The following is a 9008-nucleotide window of genomic DNA, read 5'->3' as shown; positions in this document are numbered from 1 at the left end:
ATGAAAAAAAAGGGTGGGGGGAGTGGTGCATAGTTTGAGCAGAAGCTTCCTCGAAGCAACAAATGGGAAAAGACAGGAAGCGGCACATGCCCCTAAGCAAACGTTCCTAGTGGAGGGTCAATATTTTAACAAGGGAGTCCTCCAGGATTGCCCCTTTGCAGACTGCTATGCATGCAGTGGGCCAGGGGATGCATGAGTCCATAGAGTAGGAGGGGGGTGATTGGGGAAACTACTCATTTGTTTTCCAGTTTTTAAAAAATACGCTCTCTCATAGCCAGCAAGGGAGCCAGCACCACTTGGCCCTCCCAGGTACATACACGCCCCCTTTTTCTGATGTAAGGAGGGCAGGTGTGCAAGAACGTATGTGTGCCTGGATGCAGGTGCTTTGTGTGGGAGGCTGCATGGGTGGCCCTTGTACGAGGGTACAGTGGTATCCTCCCCTGGGCATGTCTTTCTTTTTAAAACACCTGATATTGATGCAATCTGGGCCATTCCAAAGAGGGTGCCTATCCTGAGTCTCACTTCGGCTGTTTTGCACCATCCCACCAGTGCCAAGCAGGCCTGAACTTGCTGGATCCAGCCCTGAGGGGATCTCCCCTGCATAAAGGAATCCTTTAGTGGCATTTACACTACACCAGTGAGGCTCAGACTGAGGCTCATGAGTCGCAATGGCTCTTTAATGTGTCTCCTGCAGCTCTTTGCAGCATGTGATATTAAATCACTGTGTGGTTTAATTATTAACCAGTCTAATGGCTTTTACTATGTAATTAACCAACTGTAGTTGATAAAATCATAATACTTGGTCAGAATAACCAAGACAATAATAAATAGATATATAGGAGAACCTCAGAGTTAAAAACATCTCCAGAATGAAGGTTGTTCGCAAGTCTGAAATGTACGTAACTCTGAACAAAACGTTATGGTCGTTCTTCCAAAGGTTTACAACTGAACATTGATTTAATACAGCTTTGATACTTTATGAAGAAAAAGCTGCTTTTAACCATCTTAATTTAAATGAAACAAGCACAGAAATAGTTTCCTTTGTCAAATCATTTTTTTAAACTTTTTTTTAATCGTTTACGTTCAGCACAGTACTGTACTGTATTTTTGTTTCTTTTCTTTTGTCTCTGCTGCTTCCTGATTGCGTACTTCTGGTTCCAAATGACGTGTGTGGTTGGCCAGTCAGTTCATAACTCTGGTGTTCATAACTCTGAGGTTCTCCTGTGTGTGTGTGTGTGTGTGTGTGTGTGTGTGTGTGTGTGTACACATACAGAGAGAGAGAGAGAGTAAAGGAAACAATGAATTCACACTACTGTGGCTCTTTTGAGTAATGTTGATTGCTAATTTGGCTCCAGAACCATTGAGGTCTGAGTATCAGTGCACTATACCCTCCCAGCAGCCAGCATAAAGGGTGAATCCAGGGGAGGGAGGCAATGGCCAGGGCACCCCTAGCGATTCCCTGCTGCCATAGTGGCCCTTTGGGGCTCTTGGCAGATAGAGCAGTCTGTAGGCTGCTCTGACCTCCTGAGTGGGACCAATCCCAGAATCAAAGCAGCATAATTAAAGGACACCTTTGAGTCCTCCTCCGCACCCACCATATGCACAGAATACATCTCAGCCTCAACTGAGGATCTAGCCCTTGATTCGAAGATATATTTTTATGAATCCCAGTTCACTCTGCAGGAAAGATTAAGCATTATCCAAAACAAGGGAAAATCCACCACAACCTGCCCTTCAATCCAGTAGCAGAACTTTCATAAGAGGCTCCCACGAGTCTCATCCAGCATCTCTCTGATTCACCAGATGTATCCACTTGCATTTTTTCAGGTGAATGTCATCTTGTTATTCCCTGACCCCCATGGCTAGAAACTCCTTTGTCTTACTTTTCTGCTCTCTCCAATGTCTGCACCGCCTCTCCATTTAAAGTCACTTGTGAATTTCATTAGCGGGCTGTTTCTCCTCTCTCCCACATCATTAATAAAGATGCTAAATAAAACCAGGCCTAATGCTGATGCCTGCAGCATCCCCACTGCATACCTCCCGCACAACTGCTTCAAAAAAAAGGGAGAGCAAAATGCGTGCCCCGACTCGCCATTTGGAAAGCTTTAGAAACAACTGTATCTCAATAGCATCCTTCTTTAAATTAAAACCAACCACCCTCCCACCCATCCGCCCACAACAACAACAGCTGCACGCACAGTTGGAAGATTTGAAACTTAGAAGTCCAGGTGCCTGTTTAGCCAGAGAACAGGTACAACACAGGTAACAGGCATGCAAGTTTCCCACGCTGCTCCACCTTAGTTATTGCCTAGACAGACTCTGTAGCAAGAAGAGACTAATTCAGGTTTCCATGCCCACTGAGTTCTTGGTCTCTTTTCCAAGGCAACCAGCAAGAGAACCATTTAGTGTAAATTCTGGTTGTGGTTTGCCATGTAGAGACTTGCACACATGCGCATAAACACACACACACGAACTGGACTGAGACCACCAAGCTTAATTTAACTAGGTCACAAAACAGATATCAGATGGTAACTCTGCCTTCTGTGCTACAAAAGAGGTCCATTTTGCATGTAACTAAATGCAAACTGCGGTTAAACACTCTTGTCTTTTTCTTATTGCAAGCTAAAAGGGAGTTTGAAAGGTCACACGCACCTCTGTGTAGGTGGGTAGCGTTAGAGTTACAAACCCATGCAATGCTCATGATAAAAGCATGCTTGGCTTAGCGGTCACACTCTTACCACTAGACCAGCAGGTTGCAGGTTTAATCCTGAATCAGTACTAATTGCATCATCACAGTCTAATATTAGAAAGGCAGGAGGCGATTTGACAAAACTTTTTAGTTTTCAAAGTTCTTGGTGGCCATGCAGAAAATGTCAAGACCTCAAGACACTGTTTGAAAAGGGAACATACATTTTTGTAGTTCTTCTCAGTGCATCACTCTGCCCTCACCAAAAAAAAATAATAAAAAATTCAGGTTAATGGGTTGTTGGGTTTGGGTTCTTTTAATTTCAGTTCCCGAGAAAATATGCACCTCAAAGATAAAAATGCATCCGATACACAATAGTGATAGTTAAGTATCTGGAACAGAATGTGTGTAACACCATACAGGGTATTTCTCAGAGAAAATGGGTGGTACTATTGCACATGAAGTATTCAAAGGCAGGCTGCTTACTTCTCTGCAATTAATCCATGCTTGCTTAAGAGCAACAGAGCTTAAGAGCTCTGGCAACCTCTCAGGCCTGATTCCAGATGGTAGGTGTAGGGAAAAAAGACTATGTGGAAGAAAATGCAGCAAGTAAATATCTTCTGAACAAGTGAATTACAGGCTGGATTTTAATCTCGGATACATGCCAAACTGGGCCAGACATCTAAAATTAGTCCAGAATCTATAAACCTGTACAGATCCAGGCACATATTATTCATTAAGGGTCAAATTCTGGTTGGCTCTTCCAAGTATGGATGCATGGGAGGAGAGGTAGGCAAGCAGGGCACAGCTGTGGCACCCAGCTCTCCACTGCCTCATAACCCATGGAGTATACATGCTGCAGGTCAGTCATGGTTAGAGCTATGGAGGGGACCATTCCAGGATGCTGTGGCCAGCCTTGTTTTAGTCTAAGAGTCCTAGATTTTTAAATGTTGCAGGTCACTCAGCCTCCACCACAAGGAACACATTCTATCACTGGTTAGAAGACTATACCTCATCCCTTCCAACAATGGCCCGGGCTTCCATCACACACGCCTTCATTTCCTCTACTATTGCAATGCACTACACCTGGGCATCAGCCTTGAAAAAGCAGCCATTGGTGAAGAATGTGGCAGCTGAACAGGGGCTGCTGAGAACACACATCACAAATATTTGCCTCACTCCAGTGTCTCCCTCCCCAACAACAGCTCTAGTTTAGGACCTCAGAGTGTATTTGCAAAGCTCTTCATAGACTGGACCCAAGCACCAGAGAGATCACCTCGCCCTTCAGAACCTGTGTCTGCCTGGACAACTCTGCTCCTCAGGAACAATGGAACTGCCTACCTCAAAGGTGCACGGAATACAGGGCTTTCTCAACATCTGGCCCAAGACTGTGGAATTCGCTCCCATCGACACTTCCAGGTCCACATGAAAAACGCCCTCACCACTCTTGCTTTCCCATATGGCCATACATTAGTATTTGCACGCGTGGAGGTGTGAAGAGGGAGATAATTACATAGCTATTTCCCAAGGGGGTGGGGAGTTCAGATGGGTTGGACAGGAAATTGCACTTTAATGTATCTCTGTAGACTTTAAAAAACCAGAAGGGGCCATTATGATCACCTAATCACGCCTCCTGCATATCACAGCCTATATAACAGGGGTGGCCAAACCATGACTCTTTTCCTATTAAAGTGTGGCTCGAGAAGCCTCACACGCCCTCCCCTTTTCTTCACCTACCAGACGGGGGGAAAGCTAGTGGCTTCTGCCCTGCAGCAGGGTGGTGTGGGTAGAGGCTTCTGACCAGTGGGGAAGGGGGTCTCGGGGCTTCATCCCCACAGGATGTGCCTGCCAGGGCTCGGGGCTTCAGCCTCGCTCCTGCTGAAGCCCCGAGCCCTGGCAGGCACGCCCTGTCTCTCAAACTCATATGCAGCTCCGAGGGTCAGTAAGTTTCGCCACTCTTGCCATATAATTTCTTCCAGTGCTTTCTCCACGTAACCCAACAACTTGTAGTTGTACTAGAACATCTCTTTTGGAAAGAGGCCCAGTTTTGATTTAAAGACTCTAAGTGACAGAGAATTTAGCACACCCCTTTGTTTCAGCCCATCAGCTCTCAGGGAAAAGGCCAATGGGAGGGCAATACTGCCCTTGAGAAGAATAGCTAGCCCATCCAAGGCAAATTATGTACATTGGTTGATTGGGAAGGTCTGAGACTAAACCCATCCGCCAAGGGCCTAGTCTCTCTGTAGCGCCCCCTCAGGATGCATCAGGGTCATGTACTCACTCAGGCTCCAGTTGTCCAGGAAGAAACAGTTAGTGCCGCCTGCCCAAGGATGGAAACCCAGCCCTCTAGCCAAATTCCTCTGGAGTTTGCCCCTTCTGGGGTTCAGAGGAAACAAAATGGGAGGAAAAACCCAAAGAAACAACCAGTCCCAAACGAGTCACCTGCTTCTCTTACTTCAGGGGCCTTGGGTGAGCCACAGTCCAGCTCAGTATCCTCCAGTCAATCTCCAGAGAGGACCTTGTCACGGCTGTTTATAGTCTAGTCCACCCTGCTCTCAGGATGCTTGAACAATCCATATGCATAGGAGCAGGCTCTGCCCTTGGGCAGGTCTCTCCCACGGGAGCTGGAGGACCTGGGATCTACTCTCCTCCCAGAGTTGACCTGCTACTGAGCTGAGCTTCTCCCTTTCGAACTCTTCTGCCAGGCCCGACACATCTTGTAAGTCTGGCGTGGCCAGGGAGGCCCACTCAAGCCCGTAGCAATTCCTTAACCCTTTCATGTCCTGTACATCAGTGGTTCTCAAAGCCGGTCCGCTGCTTGTTCAGGGAAAGCCCCTGCCGGGCTGGACCGGTTTGTTTACCTGCCGCGTCCGCAGGTTTGGCCGATTGCGGCTCCCACGGGCCGCGGTTCACCGCTCCAGGCCAATGGGAGCTGCGGGAAGCGGTGCAGACCAAGGGACGTGCTGGTTGCCCTTCCCGCAGCCCCCATTGGTCTGGAGCAGCGAACTGTGGCCAGTGGGAGCCGCGATCGGGCGAACCTGTGGACGCGGCAGGTAAACAAACCGGTGCAGCCTGGCACGGGCTTTCCCTGAACAAGCGGCTGACCGGCTTTGAGAACCACTCTGTACATCCTGTCACACCATCTCTTTGATGGGTCATTACTGAATCCTTTCAGGAAAGGGACCGTGAACAAGGAGAGGGCAGTTGACTCACACCTAGGAAACAGGTGGAACAAAAGGGGCAGAAGTGGAAGAAGTCATGAAGACTAGAGAAGGAGAAGAGAGAATTTACTTTATTGCTGTTGTTCCCACGTCTGTGTGTCAGCTGATATGGGGCACCACGTGTGACTGCATTGTTCATATGTCCCCAGGGCCATCTCTGATCAAAATGCCACATAGGAAAAGTGTTTTCAAACAAGAGCATGGATCTGACAGAGTGGACAAAATACCTGCACACTGAAATTTTCGTTTCAGTTTAAAGGCAATAACAAACTATATAAAAGCCTTTTAAATAGTACCTGGTTAAAGCTCAGAATGGAGATGCAGGGATTCACAGCTCTGCCACAGGCTTCATGCAAGACATTAGATAAAACATGTAACTCCAAGTTTTCATAAGCAACTTCCAAATTTTCCCATTGACTTCAATTGGAGCTGGGTGCTCATTGCTTTGAAAAATCAGTGTCTAGGTAGCTCCAGTTAGGCACCCAACAATGGAGGCACCCCAAATTGCTGGACACTTGCAAATTTTGATCTAGGTGTCTAAAGCTGGTCATCCACAATCAGAAGCCAGAGATTCCTTTGTACCTCAGTTCTCCCATCTGTAAAATGGATAATACTCAAAGGGTGGGGGGCATTGTGAGTCTAAATTCACTTATGTCTGTAAAAGGCTTTGATGTTGTTGGAAAGAAGGTGCTACAAGAGGGTAAAGTGTCATTATTAAAGTCAGATCAAGAAATATGAGAATCTTTGTGCTGAACAGAATCTGCGATTTCTTCAACGTTTGATCTTCAGTGGCACTTTCTCTGTCAAAGGCCTTGAATTGACTCCTACTTCAGTTTGCTGCAGTTATGATTCATTTTATATAAGACAAAAGAAAACTGAAAAACTTGTTTGTACTTCCTATAGGTCAGCCAGAAGACAGACTGACTTCAGTGGCTGCTTAGGTGGCTTGTACGACGGACTGTGAGCTCAGGAGATGTAATAGGAAAGGAAGTACAGGCTTACACTGAACAATAGAGCCATTGGTAAGTTTTCAGCCTTTTAACTTTGACAAAAATTGCTGTCATTTGCCAATGAACAGTAAAATATTCACTGAAAAACAAAATGGATGTCTTTCAAATCATGTTGGGTTTTTTTAAATTAATGATGCATTATTTGGTGAGGGAAGTAATTATTCTAGCTTGTCTGATGGACTAAAAGGAGAAGTGGTGCTTCTATGGCTAGAGAAGATCAGCTTATATGAAGTGAAATTGCATTGCCTAACTACTAATGCTGCCATGTGCTCAGTTCAGCTGCCATAGGAAGCTTATTCTCTCAGCTTTTTGAGGTGGACATTTTTAGACACCTTTGAAACCTGTGGCCATTACCAGATGCCATTAAGTCTTTTGTTTGTGCACATCGTGACAGGTCATGGTTTCCCAGCCTTGGAGGCCACAGAATACTCTGGGTGGGGCATGGGACAGAGAAGAGTACAGGAGAAAGCTGCACAGAGCTCAGACCCATGATCCCACTGCAAATATATTCCTATGGAGAAGGCTCCCTGAAAGTTGCCAGCCTTCCATCTCTTTTCCTAGAGCAGCCACTAATATAGCCAGCCTGTAGTGGGGTGGCTGCCCCACTCCTATACGAGAGGGGCTCCAGCAGGCCAGAGAGGCTGTGCGGGTGGGTGGCCAATCAGAGAGGCCTGCTAGGGAGCCAGTCAGAGGCTGAGTAAGAGATAGCCAATCAGGGTCAGGCTCAGCCCTATATAAAGGCTGCCCAGGAAGGGAGCAGGGAGTGTCTCCCAGGCCTTCCGAAGGTGAAGGTCTGTCTCCTGTGTGAGGGGACTAGCACCAGGGACAGCGCAGTGTGGGGCAGGCGAGTGGAGCAGAAGGAACTCCTGCCAGGCTGCAGGCCCCAAGGGAAGGGCTGGGCCGGTGCGAAGGGGAAGCGACCCAGGGAGAGGGGCGGACAAGGGAAGAGAAGGAGGGCAGGAAGGCTGCCGCCAAAGGGTCCCTGGGTCGGGACCCAGAGTAGAGGGTGGGTCTGGGTCCTTCCCCCTTACACATACACCCAGCTGTTGGATGTGGCGATAGTGGTCTGCACCAGATGCCTGGCAAAAAGGGTTAGACTTTGGGGTGTGGTTGGCCACTGGCTGGGTGAAGTGAAAGACTGCTGATAACCCCCCACCTCCCCCCGGAAGGGGGTGAACGAGGACTAGGGGGCACTGCTGGAGGGCAGTGTCTTGAAGAGGATGCTGCAAGAAGGGAGCAACATGGGGCCAGGTGCCAAGAGAGGGCAAGAGATGGATGGGACATCGCCAGTGGAGGGTGCTCCACACTGGACTGAGCTAATTCCCTGATGAGTCAGCAGGAGGCGCTGTGGTGGTGAGTCCCAACTCCGTCACACAGCCCCAGGAGCAGCTAGCTCATTTGTACTGCCCAGGGCAGCCACCAGCCAACCCCAGTTTTCTCTTCTCTGCTTCCACAGAACTCCAGCTGCAAGAATGTACCAGGCCCTGCTTTTAGGAGCCACCAATAGGTGCTCCAGGATCCTTCTGATGAGTGGCACGCAAAGAGAACAATAAAGCTTAAGTCTTGTAGGAGGATAGTATCTGAAGAACTACAGGAAAGAGAAAGGAGATCATTTAAAAAAAAAAGATATCTGGCCACTCCTGTGCCATGTCACAGGAGGTGGGGAAACCATCCATCCATCAATCAATCCTTTGCAAGGGAAGTTCTGCCAGAAAATGTTTAGGAACTACAGTGCTAGGATGGTGTACTCCACAAATAGCCTGGCAGCAAGGGGTTAAACAACTTCTCTGAAGTGAGGAAAGGAAAAGGGCCCTGCCTTCAGATGGTTTAATTATAAGGCATGGACGTAAAAGCCATCAGCTGAAAGCGATTATGGCCTCCCAGTGGAACAGAGACTAAGAAGGGGCTGAGAAAGTGGTGTTCAGACCTGGCTCTAGTTCAGAATCAGGTTAGTATGGGAGTTTGTGACTGAATCAGGGAGAGAGCTTGGATAAAAATGTGCTGAAATGTTGTGAGGTGTTCAAGAGAGATTGGCCCCACTCACATGTGGGTAACATCACAACCTCTCTCTGCTCTCTCATCCCCACTGGT

The sequence above is a fragment of the Chelonia mydas genome, chromosome 4 (genome assembly GCF_015237465.2).
Source record: "Chelonia mydas isolate rCheMyd1 chromosome 4, rCheMyd1.pri.v2, whole genome shotgun sequence".
Classification (NCBI taxonomy): domain Eukaryota; kingdom Metazoa; phylum Chordata; order Testudines; family Cheloniidae; genus Chelonia; species Chelonia mydas.
This window is presented reverse-complemented; position numbering follows the sequence as displayed.